We start from the raw sequence: 18,973 nt of genomic DNA, 5'->3' as shown, positions 1-18,973 counted from the left end.
GGCTTCCCGGGTGGTTCAGTGGTAAAGAATCCCCTGCCAATGCAGAAGACATAGGACACCAGGCTTTGATCCCTGGGTTGGGAAAGTCCCCTGGAGAAGGAATAGGCTACCCACTCCAATATTCTTGGGCTTCCCTAGTGGCTCAGACAGTAAAGAATCCATCTGCCATGCGGCAGACCCTGGATTCAATCTTCCTCCAGGAAGATCCCTTGGAGGAGGACATGGCAACCAGTATTCTTGCCTGGAGAATCCAGTGGCCAGAGGAGCCTGGTGGACTACAGTCCATAGGGTTGCAAAATCTCCAACACAACTGAGTGACTGAGTATGCACACATATATGTGGAATAAAACAAACAAACAAAAAACCTGAACTCACAGATGCAGAGAACAGGTTTGACTGGTGGTTGCCAGAGATGGGGGTGGGGGTAGGGTGAAGACGTGAAATGAGGGGAATGGATGAAGGTAGTCAAAGGCACAAACTTTAAGTTATAAAATAAATAAGCCAGGGGATGTAACGGTAACTATAGTTAATAACACTGTATATTTGAAAGTTGCTAAGAGAATAAACTCCAGTACTTTGGACACCTCATACGAAGAGTTGACTCACTGGAAAAGACCCTGATGCTGGGAGGGATTGGGGGCAGGAGGAGAAGGGGATGACAGAGGATGAGATGGCTGGATGGCATCACCGACTCAATGGACGTGAGTTTGAATGAACTCCGGGAGTTGGTGACGGACAGGGAGGCCTGGAGTGCTTCGATTCATGGGGTTGCAAAGAGTCGGACATGCCTGAGCGACTGAACTGAACTGAACTGAAGAGAATAAATCTTTGAAGTTTTTACAATGCAACTATATATGGTGATGTTAACTAAACTTCTTGTGGTGATTATTTCACAGTATACACACATATTGAATTATGTCATACACCTGAAACAAGAATGAGCGTGTACTCAATCTCTTCAGTCGTATCCTATTCTTTGCGGCCCCATGGGCTATAGCCCACCAAGGTCTTCTGTCTGTGGAATTTTCCAGGCAAGAATACTGGAGTGGGTTGCCATTCCTTCTCCAGGGCATCTTCCCTGGAGACCCAGGGATAGAACCCGCGTCTCCTGCATCTCCTGCATTGGCAAGCAGATTTTTTACCAATAGCACCATCTAGGAAGCCTGAAACAAGAAGAGTGTTATGTGTCAATTATATCTCAATTTAAAAAACAAACATAACAACATGATACCAAAAATTATAATAACAGATTTAAATCTAAGGAGTATTAAGAGAGGTGGAAAATGTTATATCCTTTATATCCTCTTCCACCCACTGACCTGCGTCTCACTCATAAGAACCTGGTAGGTGACAACACCTAAGAAAGAAGATCAGGAAGAAGCTCCTCAGAGTGTCAGCAGCCTTGACTGTAAGCCTGAAGAAAGAAATAGATAGCACTGCCCCTTAACTATACTATTACAACAAATTAATAGCTGCCAATTTCATGGTTAACTTCTTTTCTAAATTTTAAGGATTTATTATAAGAGTGGTCATTATTTATTTAAGGCCTGCATTTTTACAGAGCATTACACCCTCTCTTTTAGAGACCACAAACTGAACAGTTTGAATGAGTTCTTGCTTTTAAGGAATTTACAATCTAACAAGGAAAACAGAAACTTAAACATACAGAAAACCTGAGTCTGAGTCAGACATGATTTTTTAAATACTTTTAGTCAAGTTTTTATTCACATTTTGTTTATATTCACAGAATTTCCCAAAATGAGCCTAATTCCAGGAGAAAAAAAAAAGTCAGAATTAGCTGTAAGAGATCTTTGTTTAATAAAAGCAAAGATTTCATTGAATTGTAAGGTGAAAATGAAATGTGAAAGATTTAGCTAAATTAATGAGGAAGCTATTTCTAACAGATGCCTTTACCAAGTTTTAGGTGTCCCTTCAGGCTAAGTGCCAAGGTGGGGGCTATGGAAGCTTTTCCTAAAATGCAATCAACTTGAAGCAAGAAAAAAGTTCATTAATATGAGATTTTTAGAGCAGAGGCCAAGCACATAGCACTACACCATAACAGAGTAAGTATGTAAAAATCATTTGGTAAACTAAGTGGAACTACATTAAATTCATGAATAGCTCATTCTTTTATTCTAGAATTTGAGGAAGTTGAAATCCATCTTTGCACACACTTGACCCTCTAGCAAAAAAACTGTACAACTGTCTTGACAAGAAGGAGCAAAAATGGTAACAATTACAAACTCTGCTGGTTGGTTTACAGAACTTTTCTGGTAGAGAGAGGAAGGTTTCTTTTAATAACTACTGACTAAATCAACTAAAATCACCCTATTTAAGAAAAGTACAATGACTTTATATATCATTTAAAATTTAACGCAGCTGCCACAGCAAGCCTGCCTTCAATCAACCCATCAGATCCTCCCAAATTCAGAAGCATAGCGTGTGGAATACAAGGACAATTTGCTAAACTGCTGTCAATGAAACATGTTGAGTTATTTTTTTTTTAACCTCCAGAAGGAAAATTCCTGTGATGATTATAGTCATAGAAATATAATCTCCAGAAAAATGGAGCTAAAACACTCTACTATAGTGGACCACAGTGCCCCTAGTATAGTAACCAATGTTGTGGTCAAAGGGCATTTTAAATTAAACACTGCCAAATCAGAACATGCCACTTATTTGCTGTGTGAATATGAGCACATGATTTAACCCATCTGTCCCTCAATCTCATCTATGAAAATAGGTTAGACGTCACGCATTTCATAAGCCTAGTGAGAATTTCATGAGTTAAAACATATCAAGTGCTTAGGACTGTGTCTGGAAACTGGTGAGCACTTAAATATCAGGGGTCATTACCGCAGTGGAGTGTGGGAGGAGACTTCCATATAACTCCCTTCAAGTATGTACACGAGCCATGTTCTTATCAGTTGCCCTAACCAGATCAAACAATAGGAACTCCAAAATAGATCAGAGTAATGTTTAATTCCCTCATATCACAAAACACTTTGATTCCTTCTTCAATTAAGAATATATTTCATGACTAATTATTTTAACAAAACTAACAGTCTCTTTTTCTTCATTTTACTAATAAGAATCTCCTAAACTTTAAGCTGAGCACATAACTACCTAGGTAAAGACTACATTTCCCAGCTGGTTGTAGCCATATCACCAATACACCAACGGAATAAAAGTAGAAGTGATACGTGCAACTTACTGATAACTTCCTTAAAATAAAGTTGTTTCCCTCCTTTCTTTTTCCGTCTTCGTATGGTACAGAAGGGGGATGTGATGGGGGGCCAGTTTAATCAAAGGGAGAAAACCATCCTAGAGAATGACCAAAAGGGAGACAAAAGGAAACTGGATCCCTGAACTTCTTTATGGATCAGAGTCACTTACTTAATTGAGAAGAACCAGCCTAGTTACAGAACGTTACTTATTAGAGATAGGTTCTAATATTGTTCCAGTCAACATATGTTTGCTAGAGCAACTTAGCTTCCCAATAAATGCAAGTGTTTATAAATATGGAGCGTGAACTCCCTCATTACAAAGGCTCAAAGATTCATGTATAAATATTCTCACTTAAATTCCTCTTTCAATAAAGACTTTTAATAGTGAAATTTAAAATTCTGATGTAGATGAAGCCAGCCACTAAAGCAAACAATGCTTTTGTTTGTACTACCAATGACACTTTCTAGAAGACGAAACAGAATGAAGGAAAACATCCAAATGACAAAAGAAGAGTATTTGAAGAAAACTACAAAGACAGTCCCTTGAGGGTCATAGCACTAAGATCCTTATAGGAATAAGACAAATAATCTCCCTTAGTCATCCACTTGTCCTTTAAAATGTTCAAGTCACTTTCAACTGTAAAATCTAAAAATCAAAACTGAAACCATGAATAAGAGTTCAGAAGGATTTAAGACATAATCAGATAAACACAAAGCTGAGCTTTTATGTTCATAAGAAGCCTCAGAACAATGTTTCGTTCCTCATAAGAAAGCAGATTTTTAAAAGATAATGACATATTACACATGGTTGTTAAAGGACTTAAATCACTGTTTGGTTTTCTCCAGACTTTTCTTGAAAGAGTTCAGAACAACAAAAATATCCAGTACAAAGTTTTTATGTTGTTCAAATAAATATCCAATATCTAGATCCAGGATTTTTTAAATTATGATTCCATCTTTTTACATTTTATTTAATGCCACCCCATTCTCAGTTAATCCTAATGTCAGTGGTGAATGCTGTTTTTCTCTTATAGCTTTTTTAATAGGCTTTATACAATGGAAAACATTGCATAAGCTGATATTACTGTCCATGAAACCAGATAGCAATTGGTTCTCTATGATGTGAGCTTGCCTGGAAATTACTCTTTAATATATGCACCACTGAGAAAACTGGGTTTATTCTTATTTTAACAGTTTGCATTGCCATACAGGCTGGAAACTCCCTTTCTCTGACCCAGGTAAGGGTGTGTTTTATGTATGGCTATTTATGAGTAGCTTCTACAATATAATCCCTTTATTGAAACTTATTCAGTTAAGTTAAAAGGAGGTAAATTAAATAACTAATTTTACACACTAGCCATGAGGACTCATCAAAAAACTTCTTAAAGAAAAAAAAAAAAAACCTACATTTTTAACCACACAAAAAAAAATCTTCCTCAGTCTGGAACATCACCTCTTCTTCCTCATTATAATTTATATAAAGTTTTAAACTTTTAACAGTGAAGATAATAGAGGACATCTGCCCCAAAGACAGATCAGTTGAATCAATTTTCCCGGAGAGTTTTCAGAAGTACATTCTACTCAGAGTCAAGTCAAGGGCACAAGGATGTTGTGAGAACCTGAAAGTCATTCTTCAGTTCTTATGAAGAATATATTAAGAATAAAATCCAGATATCTGGATCCCCTTCTTTTTAAATCTTATGAAGTTCAGGTCATAAGAAGTTGGAAGACGTTGGTTCTCCATCAATTTGCTTTATGATTTGAGGAAATCAATAATCCCTCTAAGTCCATTTTCAGACCTGTTAAGAGGTAGATTCAACTATTATGAGGTAAACTGTAAGGATTCTTTTAGTTAATTGTCTACTAAAGCTCTATATTTTGATATAAAAAGTATATCATATTAAAGTAAAAATGCAGATTTAGTTAGAAATTAAATGCTCCTAAGATCCATAAACTATTTTATTAAAACTACTATTAAAATCCTAAATCTTAATCCAGTAGACTGTTATATTGTAACAAACTATATTTATATTTAAAGAATCTTAATAAAGTTCATTTAGAATGGGAAAAAATCATCACAACAACAACGACCTAGTTCTGAAACCAGGATATGATAGAATAATGGTCCCCAAAGATTTTTATGTACTATCCCTTAGAATTTGGTTTCATGGTTTGGTTCCATGACAGGTTCCACATTAGGTTCCATTTGGTTCCATATTAGGTTCCATGACAAAGAAGATTACAGATGGAATTAAGATTACTAATCAACTGACTTTAAAATAGGAAGATCATCTTGGATTATGCAGGTGAGCCCAATGTAATCACAAAGATACTTAAAGATGGAAGAGAGAGAAGAGTTAGCATGGGGCAGGGTAAGGTAGTATGATGTGAGAAAGACTTCACTGGCTGTCGCTGTCTTTGAAAACGGAAGGGGCCAGGATCCAAAGAATGTAGCAAACTCTAGAAGCTGAAAGGGGCAAGAAAATGGATTTTCCCCTAGCCCACTAGACTCCTCTGTCCATGGAATTCTCCAGGCAAGAATACCGGAGTTGATTGCCATTCCCTTCTCCAGGGATCTCTCCAAACCAGGAACGGAACCCAGGTCTCCTGCACTGCAGGCAGATTCTTTACCACTGAGCCACCAGGGACACCCCAAAAGGAACACAGCCCTGCCAATACCTTAATTTTAGCACAGTGAAACACATTTCAGGCTGCAGACTTCTAGAACTATAAGATAACAAATATATACTGTTTAAAGACACTGTGATAATTTGCTAAAGCAACAATAGAAAACTAATATTTAGGGTTTCTAAAATGTAGCTTTTGAAGAGTAAGAAACCCAAACCTCCAAAGTATGCCAAAGCAATCCCCTCAAATCTATCATTGTGTGTTAGATCCTTCTGACTTTCAACTTAAATATGTGTCCCTAGCTCAGTTGATAATGGTTGCTTTAATCACAGAATAGTGAAAGGTTGAACCACCTTAACTTTGCTTTAACTCTGGCCCCATGCAACCAAATTAACATATCCTTAAATCATTGTTTTTTGGAAACCTGGGTTACTGGTGGTTGCAAATTTGAGGAATAAAGAAAATATGGAGGAAAAAATTCTGCCTTCCCCCACCTCTACCCTACCAAACACAGACATACTTAATATCTGGTAGACCTGGAACATGTTTCTCTACCTCTCAGAGCTTTGGCTTCCTTATCTGTAAGGTTGAAATGATAACCACAGCCATGTTTTTCCAACTGCTATAAGAATTAAAAAAATAATGTAAGATCCTGACAATTTTGGGGCTTCTACACCATGAAATTGTAAAAGAACCCTCCATAACCCTCCATAACTCATCCATGGTGCCATAAACAATACCTCTAATGGCTCCCTGGAAGAATGAGAGAGATGGTGGACAGCCATGCTTAATAAATGAAGGGGTAGAATTAGAGAATGATCTCAAGCTCTCCAATTCTATAATAATGTAATTGGATAATTAAGCAGCCTTAAGTTTCCGCAGTACAAACAAATGAGTTTGTTTGGTTTGGTTTGGTTTTTGCTGCACCACGTAACATGTAGGGTCTTAGTTCCCAGACCAGGGATCGAATCCATGCCCCCTGCATTGGAAGCACTGGACAGCCAAGGAAGTCCAGTGAGCTTTATTTTTCCCACAACAGCTCCCTCCCAACTATGCCATCTCATATCCCCTTGCCCCTGGGTACTCCAGTTATTACTAATAACTGACCTCACTCAGATTTCACAATATAGCTCAGTTGGTAAAGAATCTACCTACAATGCAGGAGGCCTCGGTTGGATTCCTGGGTGAGGAAGAGCCCCTGGAGAAGGAATAGGCTACCCACTCCAGTATTCTTGGGCTTCCCTTGCGGCTCAACTGGTAAAGAATCTGCCTGCAATGAGGGAGACCTGGGTTCAATCCCTGGGTTGGGAAGATACCCTGGGAAAGGGAAAGGCTAACTACTCCAGTATTCTGGCCTGGAGAATTCCATTGACTGAGTAGTCCATGGGGTCGCAGAGTTGGACATCACTGAGAGACTTTCACTTTTTTAAGTCCTTAAAAAACTCATTCCTATTCATTTAAAACTTCAATCTCAAGTTCATTTCAAGGTCTTCTTTCCATTCCATACCCCCAAAGCAAGCGAAAACAGTGGTGGTAGTTGCTGCAGTAGGGGGTAGGTCTAGTCTACCCACTTCTCTCTTTCTCTTCCTCCCTGTACTTCCCTTCTAGGGTTGGGCTGGAGGATGGATAGGACAGGCCATGGTCTCTCTAAAGATGGCATCATAGGGATGCTGCAGGCCCCACTGGTTTGGGTTTCTCTGCTCCCCGGGTTAACACTGAACTATTGATTCTCTCTGTAAGGCAGGCATCCAAATGCTGACTCTGTGTGGAGATGTTGGTTCTCTACAGTGCTCTTCTTCCTATACATTCATCATACTGGTTTTAGAGATCTGGCTTGGACATGACCTCTTTCTCCCACCACTTACCCAGCCCCTGCCCCAGTCTTTTGTTACTAGAGTCCCTCTGTTCAAATGCCTTCTTTGGGTGGGGCACTAGCAACATCCTGGCCAACTTTGACAGTGTCACCTTTGTCTACACTCAGGAACTCGGACAGCATAAGAGCTCTGCTGGTCTGGCAATTCAGCACATTCCAGAGAAGAGATGAGCATCAGTCCCAGCTTACAGGGAGACTTGGTGGAGAGGGGAATTGTTGGATGCTACCACCATTACCTGCCCAATCTTTACTAATGATTCTCTTGAGTCCTTTCTCTCTCAGCTTCAAAAGGGTCATGAGCTCTTCCACCCAAAATTAGGAAAGTAGAAGGAACAGGCTCCCTTCCAAGGTCACCTCCTCCCTGGAAGTCCTCCCCTTGTTCAGTCTTGGAAAGTGGGGTGGGCAAGAGCAGCAGTGAAGGCTGCCTCTCTGCAAGACCATTAGGAGTGTCTGAACACAACAGTTCACAGTCCCCCTGCGTCTGTGAATCATAGAGTCTTTTGTTTTAAGCTGTGACAGCTAATACCAGCGCTCACAACTATTTCCATTCTGTTATACCAATTTCTATGATGTCTTGTTTCCCAGAAGCCATTTCTCTGTATTGGTGACCCTGTCATGCTGATGGAGGAACTCTGACGAATTCTTCCTAGGGCTAGGGCTAGGAAAACAGGAAAAAAAACCAGACATAACTTGTCTTTAATGCCAACCATTCCCAACAACCGAGACCAGTTCTTTCTAGATCCTTTCCAGGAATCTCTAGGTTCAAGGGCCCTGTGCTGAGTATTCACCATTAGTTGTTATGAAGTGAGGTGTTAGTTAAAAGACTCTCCAGAACCAAAATGCCAACAAAATCCCCAAACTTTGTATTTCCAAATGTACAACTTCTGGCAGAATGATCCAGGTAAAGAATTATTTATTGAAACATTACTGTGCCCATTTATAAACATGGTCCTCTCTGATTCCTTTCTCTTTAGCACACATTGATCCTCTTTCTCTTCTCCCCAAACCATAGAAATCTCAACTTCTGGTGTAACTTAACTGCTAATACTTTTGACTTCTCATAGCCGATGCAATTACTTTCATAATAAATGTGTCATTGGATAAATACCATCACCTCAGCCATAGGACAGAAAGCTGGGGATCAAAAGGTCACCTGCCGTTGAGGTTTCTGACTTCCAATGCGTCTAGCATAAATGTGTACACACACACCACTGCATTTATCACAAAACGAGGTTGATTCCACACTAATTAAACATAAGAGGGTATTAGGAAAAATAACTCTTGTAACTTTCAGGTGTCTGGGGAAAGCCTCATTGTTTAAAAAAAAAAAAATGCTTTAAGAGAATGTGACCAAATGTCTTATTGTGCAAATGCTGCAACAGAGAAAAGACAGGGAGAGAGGGAGAGAGAGAGAGAGAAGAGAAAGAAAAAGCCAAAGTCCTATGCCCTTGCAATAATTTAACATAACCACAGATAGATAATTAAAGCTGACATATGAGGAGTGTTTCAACAAAGAGCAGCCTGTGCCTATAACCCTGGCCAGTCTCCAAGTGATGGGGATAAACCTCTGGGTACCATTTGGCCATAGTACTGTATCTCTGCATAGCAGAATGGACTTGTTACCCTCAACACAATAACGTAGCCACGAGCACAGTCATTTCACAACATACTCACATATTTAAATTTCCCACATATTGACTTTGAAATTTCCACCCCTCAAAAAGGAATTAAATGATTAAACAGACTTTCAGTTTAATGGAATTCCTCAAATATTCCTCATATGTGTGATGAACTCACCTACCTCAAATGTAATTGGGGAGAAATCTGAATCATACAGCATCATATCCACTATCACTTATCAAAATTGCAACTTCCCTGGATTAAAAACTCAGGCACATCTTTTTGATTTATTGACGCTGGAAGACAAAACTATCAAACTATAAAATAAATCATATCAGTTTGCATTAATTAACAGTCCATCCTTAGCCTGTATAATTTATAGCAAAGTTGGATCATAAATTGTTGCTTCATGGTAAACATGTTTATTCTGAAAAAGAGTAAAAATATACTAAGAGAAATTCCATTCTTTCAAGCGAAAGTGGAACAGAGTACAATATTACTGTAAAGTCATGGGCATTTTACATGAAAGGTTAAGAAGCTAAAAAAAATCATACGCAAAGAGTCCTTAATAGAGTTTCCCAAAGTTGTTTTCAGAATTGCTTCTTTTTGACTTGTCAGCTAAACTTATTTTTTAAGGTAGCTATATAATGTCTCCTATTTCATGACTACTAGCTAAGGTTTAAATCAATATTATTTAGCAGGATGTATAGTATAAAGATTAAAAGCAACCTATGGAGCTAAACCATTTGAGTCCATTTCTTCGCTCTGCCATTTACTAGCTAAGTAACCCCGGGCAAGTCATTTAGTATCTCTCCAACTGTGAAAAGGGAAATAACAAGTAAAAACACTAAGTACATAAGGTTATTGTGAGGATTTAATGAATGAATATACATTGACTGAACAATGCCAGACTCATAACTTAAATAAGCATTTGCTGTCATTATAAGAAAATTTCTCAATAGGAAAATCTCTGCAAGATGTACTGGGTGTTTTATCTATTAAACATAAAAATAAAGCATTTAATTATTAATAACATATTTAAATATATACTATTTAATTACAGCATGGAATCAATAATTCCAAAGTATTTCAAAAAGGGAGTTCACCAAATGCTGAAGGTGTCTTTGAAGCTTGTATGTCAGTCTCCAGGGGGAGCACAGACTACCAACCTTCATTCCCCACCCCACCCGACTCTGCCACTTCTGCCCCTAATATCTCCTCCAAAAACTAGTAAATGATTACAAGACTGCAAGTTCAAGGGCACTGATAGACTCTGTTTTATGGAGGTGAAGTTTTCAAAGATAAAGGTCAGAGTGCACACAGCGTGGTCTCCTCTATATCACCTCACCCAACAACAGGCTGACCCGAAGGGAACGGAGCAAGGCAGTTTACACTGTCTCTTCTCACATAGTTGCCCTTTTCCTGAGCTCAGATCCCAACCCAGCCTAAGCCTAGAGAGGCATAGAGGGTAAACACATTGTGCTCCTGCTGACTACTTATTCTCTCGCCCAATGGGGTGCTCTTTTGGGCAGCCCACCCTCATTCTCACGTGTCAGATCTGAGATGGGAGATGTGGATTTTAAGGACACAGGCTATTTGGCCTGCTTTGGTTTGAAATCACTTGAGCCTTAAAGGAAGTACCTATAACATGATCAAGTCCAGTTTTTCTAGAGTTCTGCCTTGTAATTTTGGTCCCAGCTAACAGTAAAGGGGGTTTGTTTTCGGTCTCTTTTTGCCCTCCTTGTGCATTTACCTTCCTCAACATCTCACAGAGAAGGTGCTCTGAGATATAATCCCACCATCGTTTCTACCCATTACATAGTACCATACAATGATACAAGTGTGCCTAATTAAATATGCCACCTGTGCTTAGTCTGGGCTTCTCTGGTGGCTCAGAGACCCAGCTTCGATCCCTGGGTCGGGAAGATCCCCTGGAAAACGGAATGGCAACCCACTCCAGTATTCTTGCCTAGAGAATTCCAGGGACAGAGGAGCCTAGCAGGCTACAGTCCATGGAGTTATAAAGAGTAGGACACAACCGAGCAACTAACACTTTCACTTTTCATGCTTAGTCTAATACAGATTTAGCACATTTTGAAAGACTTTTGAACAAGTCAGTGTGAAAGAATTAAGAAAGCAGATATTATCTTTCAAAGGTATTTTGAATACAAAGTTGTATGGTTAAGGAAAAACATAATATCCTTGCCAGTAAAAGGCATGCTGCTGCTGCTGCTGCTGCTAAGTCGCTTCAGTTGTGTCCGACTCTGTGCGACCCCATAGACGGCAGCCCACCAGGCTTCCCCATCCCTGGGATTCTCCAGGCAAGAACACTGGAGTGGGTTGCCATTGCCTTCTCCAGTAAAAGGCATATACTTTCACAAATTCACAAACAAATTAAGAAATTTTGGGGAACTAAGTGCACTTATTAAAATAGTTTCGTTGTTATATTGTTTCATTTTGGATGGACTGTATTGTTTTCAAAATTAACTTGCCTTTCTTTCTGGAGTGATAATGATAATATAAATAATGATTACTTTCTACTCATCACATACAATCCTACTTGTCTCAAAATAATGCTGCTAAGTCACTTCAGTCGTGTCCAACTCTATGCGACCCCATAGACGGCAGCCCACCAGGCTCCCCCGTCCCTGGGATTCTCCAGGCAAGAACACTGGAGTGGGTTGCCATTTCCTTCTCCAAAATAATGCTAGATTAATTATTAGTGAGGTTAGTTATAATGGTACTGTGGAAAATAAACTAGATTATATCTCTCTTACACATCCACATAAAATGCTACAGATTAAACTACAAATCAAATTCTAATTTAAATCCAAGGGACTATTCCAATATTTTGTCACATTATTATTTTGTTGCCATCAAATGTTAGCTGAAATACACAATACATTGGCCAAGACTTAAGACAGAATGTTGTCATTATAGAACTTGACCATTCAGTTCTAATTGTTTTTATTGTATATTATAATTTATTAATTACAATAAATTCTGTCTATCATAACCTTCATAGTAAGTAGGATACCGAGATGAACTGGGATGCAAAGATAAACGTGCATGCATACATACTAAGTTGCTTCAGTCATGTCTGACGCTTTGCAACCCTATGGACTGTAATCTGCCAGCCTCCTCTGTCCATGGGATTCTCCAGGCAAGAATACTGGAGTGGATTGTCATACCCTCCTCCATGGGATCTTCACGACCCAGGGATCAAACCCTAATCACTTATGTCTCCTGTACTGGCAGGCAGGTTCTATACCATTAGTGCCACCTGGGAAGCCCTGCAAAGATAAATAAGATTTGAAAAAGCTACAAATATATCTTTTTTTACATCATTAGAAAACATCAAAATATGAAATTATGTAGAACTGACAGGTTCCATTGCAACAGGTTTACTGATTTATTATTACCCTAGATTGGAAGTGCAATCAAATTATTCTCTCCATCTAGTAATCAATGGTTCATTTACTAGTGGTGAGATCCCAATGGAAAACTCAAAAAGGAATTTTACTCCTGCCTCTTAGTCATTTTAAGTTGATAATTTTTTTAATGTACAATTTTATACAGGTCTCAATTTAGATATTGATCCTGAAAATGGAATTATGTTTAACATTCACCATTATTAAAACTGAACAGTCACTGGGGGAGCAGGAATTACTGCTGTAATTCTTTCTTTGAATTACTCCCCAGCCTACTGCCCAACCAGTTGCTCCAACATTACCTAGAAGCATTAATGGAGTGTTTGTTCTGTGGTACCAAAGGTAAAATCAGCTGTCCCCAATGTCATCTCATAATAGCCTGTGGTGCCTAAGGTCTTATTTGGAAATATATGTTCAATTGACATTTTACTGTACAAAATTTAATTACCTGTTTACTCTACTGTAAAGGGGGAAAGGCTGAGAAAACAATTCTTCAGTCTTAATTGCAATGTATGTTTAGCCTCTCACTGGCTATGCAATTAACTTCTACTTTTTAAACCTTAATACATGTTTCAAGAAGGAAAAAAATTCTTATAAATTCTGATAATAATAGGAAGCACTAATCAACAGGTACTTCTAAAAGTCTCTCATCAAAACAATACAGGGTTCTTTATCTAAATTTTATTCTGAATTCTCTTGAGAGATGCTGTAAGAAATCACATCAGAAAGGCACTACTATGAGAAACAACCACTTCTAAGGTGAAATGTGACAACGTTTCTATGGAAATTTCAGGAAAATTAATACTCTAACTGAAGTTACTGGCACAACAAAACAAATCCACGCAAGAAGTTCAATGCCATTTATGAATCATACCTCAGGAGGGGCATCCACAATGGAAACCACCAGGACACACTTATGGCCAGGTTGTTTATCTAACATTTACCCATAAGTTGATTTTTCAGAACTTTTAACATATTTCTACAGGCAAGAGAGTCTATAAATGCTGATTAATTCCCATGCCAAGTTACAGAAGCCTATTTAACTTATAGTGTGTCTAAAATTTTTGAGTTATTTCTCAATTATACTTCATTCCCTTCATAATTGTCCCTATAAAAAAATATTTTCAGAGCTCCCACACAAGATCCCTTATTTCATTATTCCTCTAGAGTAATACATACTCCTATGCACCATATAGCATGGGCTTCCCTCATAGCTCAGTTGGTAAAGAATCCACATGCAATGCAGGAGACTCTGGTTCAATTCCTGGGTCAGGAGGATCCTCTGGAGAAGAGATAGGCTACCCACTCCAGTATTGTTGGGCTTACCTTTGTGGCTCAACTGGTAAAGAATCTGCCTGCAATGCGGGAGATCTAGGTTTGATCCCTGGGTTGGGAAGATCCCCTGCAGAAGGGAACGGCTACCCACTCCAGTATTCTGGCCTGGAGAATTCCATGGACTGTACAGTCCATGGGGTCGCAAAGAGTCTGACACAACTGAGTGACTTTCACTTTCACTTTTACTATGCCCCATAATGAGTCTAAAAGAGAATACAATCCTTTACAAACTGCTGCGTGAGAAGGGGAGAAGTGGGTCAGGCATAAAAGAACAGGTGTGACCTTCATATATTGACAACAAGTAGAACATCTGCCAAGCTTCTCTGCCTTTCAAAGCACAGTGCAGGCCTAACAAAATGACCAAAGACAAGAGCGTCTGCAATCTCTTTCTGACTGAACTCAACTGAAAGTTGCTCAGTCATATCCAACTCTTTGCGATGCCATGGACTGTCCATGGAATTCTCTAGGCCAGAATACTGGAGTAGGTAGCCTTTCCCTTCTCCAGGGGATCTTCCCAACGCAGGGATCGAACCTAGGTCTCCTGTATTGCAGGCAGACTCTTTACTAGCTGAGCCACAAAGGAAGCTTTCTAGAGTCATCCATTTCGAGTTGTTCTGAATTGGAGAGGTGAAGCAGAGAAAAGAGAGTTTACCCACAAACCTTGGAGCCCAAGAATTTGCCACTTTCTTAGATGTTCACGTTACTTCTAACCTAAAATGTGTTCATGGATCGTGGCTCTTTCTGCATCTGAGAATCAGCATGAGACCACAAGTTTTCAGACATGGGTATGAATCCTGACTCCACATTGTATCAGGAGCTCTCCATGCCTCCTTTCTCTACTTCAGAGAGTTTGCTGTGAGGATTAAGTGATTATAATGTATGAAAGCTCCTAGTTTAGTACCTGACTCACATTAGGCAGTACTTCATAAAAGTGAATAAAATTTCCCTTGCTCCTCTGAGGAGAGCCATAATTTTGATATGGGTCAGCAGGTACCCAAGGAGCATCTTTGAGGCTGCAGCTCAGAAACCCACTACATCAGCCCCACAATCACAATGAACATGACAGAATGAGACCGGCCATGATATAAGAAACATGGACAACATGGAAGTCACTACTTTAGCTGCTTCAGTGAACATCTCAGCACCTCATTTCCAACTTCTGTCTTCAACCCACACACTTATGCCCATGGGATCCAAGTGATAATTTCTTCTCAAGAGTTCATACTGAAGTAGAAGCAGAAGGAAATGGGAAAAAGTAGGACTCTTTAATACATTGCATATAACGGGAGATAAATCATTTGCTTTTTTTTTTCTTGGCTTTGCAGTCTGTGAGATCTTAGTTCCCTGACCAGGGATCCAATACAAGCCCCCTGAATTGGAAATGTGGAGTCTTCACCACTGGACCACCAGGGAAGTCTCTCAACTATTGAGAGACTTATTTTAAAAGTCTTGCTTTAAAAATATGCTATTTTTAAAACATGTATGTACCTCAATTCCCATCATCTATTTGGTGGCCAGAAGTTCGTTCAGATTTTTTGTTACAGCTTATGGACAAACCCAAATGAACTTTTTGGCAAACCCAATAGTATAGGGAGCAAACAATTTCTATTATAGAGTAATACTGATAAACTACAATCTAGAATGCTAAATATTTTAAATACATAAATTTTATATCAATACCAGATAGTTATTGGTCTAATTTCTTAGGTAGAAGTATATTTGAAAGTACAACAGTACCTAATTACTAGATATTCTCAACCCTGCAATTAACTAAACTTGTCATTTTAAACCAAATGTCATAAAGAAGCAATTAAGATGGAGTTTATATAATATTGTGGTATACAACAATACACTTACCAAAAAACATACAACATTTATAAATGTCAATGCTGTACAAAAAATTACATAGAAAAACACAGGGGAAAATGGACAGGTTAAAGAGAACATAGTTTAACTCTCACATTAAATTTTTCAAAATTTAGAACTGGGAATATAAGGGAAGAAACATAATTACAGTAGAAAGACTTTCAAAAAATGTGTAAAGATAAATACTATTGTTTTCATCAGCTCAGAAGGAAATTGTTTTCTCAACTAAACACATGTTTTCACAAATTAGGGAGGGCAAATTTACTGAAAACATTCCTTCTATTAATATACAAGACAGTCTGTTTTCTGGCATGCTAGAGGAATGCAGTATTCTGATTTATCTACTATTCAAGTTTACAGAGAATTAGCAGTCAAATTAGAATAGAAACAATACCCTCAACTGAGCTGAAAAGAATTTGATATTTGATGATTCACAATCTTTCAGTGGCTCAGAGTTATGACCATGAATATCAATTATCACTGTACTAAGGCTATCTGGAACAGCATTTAATAGTTAGATTAATATAAAATGTACTAAAGCTTTCTTTTTGTGTATGTTTCAATGCCAAATAAAAATAACTCTTGGAAAAACAACAAAGAAAGCAATTTTTTCTCAATAGAGAAGCATGTACTACTTACTTCTTATGATCTAGACCTTTTTCAGAAACTCTCGTTTTTATTGTGCTAAAGTGCACAAACCATGGAATGACAGATTCTGAGATGTCCTTGATCTCAGAGGAGGAGTGAAACAGAACCCATCACCTGTCCCTTTCCCCACTGGAAGATAATGAAGGCCTCTGGGAATAGACCCCAAAGACCAATGACCTACAGGTTATCCTTGAAGATTAACAGATGCATCACAATGACCTTAGACAACTCTCCAGACATCAAAATGTTTGGCGCAAGTCTGAATATATAAACCCTGTAAAAACTCTAGCCAAATTTTATTACATAAATCAGTAGCATCAGTAGCTCACCACAGATATATACAGATACACATGCTTATATATGGAATATTTCTGGAAGGGTACACAAGAACATGTTAACAGCTACTGGGGTGGACTTTGTAAGTGGGAATGGGGAGTGGCTGGGAGTTTTCCCTTCAAACTCTGCAACATTTGTTTTTATCATATGCATATATTAATAATTTTTCAATAAAGCTAACTGATAAAAAGAATTCACTTCATATTCTGGTATCTTTAATTTTAAATGGCAATTATTAAATGTTTATTTTACTATTAAATAGGGAAAGGATTAAGTTGCTATTCCGTTGCCTCCTTCCTTTTTTGTCACAAAAAGAAATTTCAAAACTAAACTGGCACCATTACTCAGCAAGGACCCTTCCAGGAATATCAACCAGCACATACAAAAATTTTAAACTTACCAATTTAGCTGCAAGAATTTATATACTCCTTACACTCTGTTACTTTCATTTCTTTTACAACAAAAAAAAAGCCCAATGCTTTTTATGATGGTATATTTTAAACTATCTTGTGGCTATTGTTTTCACACAACACATGTAGTGTCTACATCTTAGGCTTCAAAATGTATACTGTCTACAGTGGGCTTTTTTAAGTTTCAAAATAACATGCTTTCTGATCTATGGGTTAAAGGGGGCAGGGGCAGGGATCATTTCCTTTTTCTCCAAATTCATACCCAGAAGAGAACACTCCTCTTCACATAATCTAAAAGTCACAAAATAATAGAAACTACTACAAGTCATTTGCAACTACCACCCACTCTTCTTTTAATATAGAAATTTCCCTGTTTGGCTCTAAACTTCCACGTGTCAGTATTGGGGAAAAGCCTAGACCATACTTGGAGCTAGCTGGATGGACTGTGGGAACAGTCTACCCACACTGGCACTAGGAGTTCCAATTTAGAGCTTGAAAAAGAGAAACGTATTGTGTGATGTATACACAGCTTCAACCTGAACAAGGGTTTTGAAGGTATTAATACAAGCACATTGAATAGTAAGTATGGATAGGTCCAAGTCCATCCTTCATTTTCATCTTTGGCTTATTTTTATATGGAAGCAGTTTCATACTGAATGTTCTTCCAAGATCAATTTTAATGTCATGTACTCAAGATCATGTACTCACGCATTTATGCTAAAAGGCCCTCTTCCAAAGCCTGTGGAAAGGTTCTGAATTCCAGGAGACCTTATACCGATGTCATGAACCCAAGATGAAATCTCAAACAGGAAGCAAGCCCCAAGTGGAAGGAAGACAGAAAGAGACAAGAGGAGGGATGAGGCTAGCCAAACGGATAAATAGAAACCGTGACTGGTAGTTGAAGGGTCGGGAAGCGTTCTCCTGGATGTGGTGGTAACCACGAGGACCAGTGGTGATGCTTGGTGGATTTACTGCTTTCCGGTTACACTATCTGCACAACTCTAGGCTCCACCTTCGCTCTTTACTTTGCCTACTTTGCCGCAAGGTCCACTGAAAAAAGCCTGCCTACGAGGAAGGTTCACGCTTCGTGAGATCTCAAGACAGTTTGAGCCTCGAAGATTTGTATGTTTTGTTTTTTGGGTTTTTTCCCACTTGAGGGTAAACTGTGCGGAGAAAGCTAACTTTTCGTTGGAGAGCAGTGCACGACCTTCCCGCAGGTCTGCATTTATATTGAGTTCTGCCTTCCTCCTTACATCAATGGTTTAGAGAAACTTTCATAGAAAATGAGGGAAAGCATCCATCAAAACGCAAAGGCGCAGAATGGAACTTTTCCTCTGCGGTGAGAAAAAAAAAAAAAAAGTCACTTCTGCTTCTCACAGCCAAGAGCTGAGTCTGGGAACCTCCGGACAAGGAAGGAAGGTTTGGTAATGAAGGACACTGGAGAAAACAATGCTAAGCCTGCGATGCCTCCGGACACCGTACATCCTGCCCCAGCCCCACGGCCCACCCACCGCCCACCCACAGCCAAGCTCCCGGGGCCGCGCGGCCTCGCTTACCTTGATGATGCTGCTGCGCCGAGGGGTCGCCCGCGCAGCCTCC

At 38.9% G+C, this 18,973-nt stretch overlaps 1 protein-coding gene across 1 annotated transcript in view; it reads right to left on the bottom strand.

Annotated features, from left to right (window-relative positions):
- PLCL1 (phospholipase C-like 1) overlaps window positions 1-18,967 on the bottom strand; it is a 369,884-nt gene extending 350,917 nt beyond the window's left edge. Inside the window, exon 1 of the mRNA XM_010860923.1 lies at window positions 18,931-18,967. The gene's annotated coding sequence lies outside the window, so the exon portion shown is untranslated. The remainder of the gene's footprint in view (window positions 1-18,930) is intronic.
- Between the last annotated feature and the right edge of the window lie 6 nt (window positions 18,968-18,973).

The sequence above is a fragment of the Bison bison genome, unplaced genomic scaffold (genome assembly GCF_000754665.1).
Source record: "Bison bison bison isolate TAMUID 2011002044 unplaced genomic scaffold, Bison_UMD1.0 scf7180017864471, whole genome shotgun sequence".
Taxonomy (NCBI): domain Eukaryota; kingdom Metazoa; phylum Chordata; class Mammalia; order Artiodactyla; family Bovidae; genus Bison; species Bison bison.
Note: the sequence above shows the minus strand (reverse complement) of the source record. Positions and strands in the feature narration are given on the sequence as shown.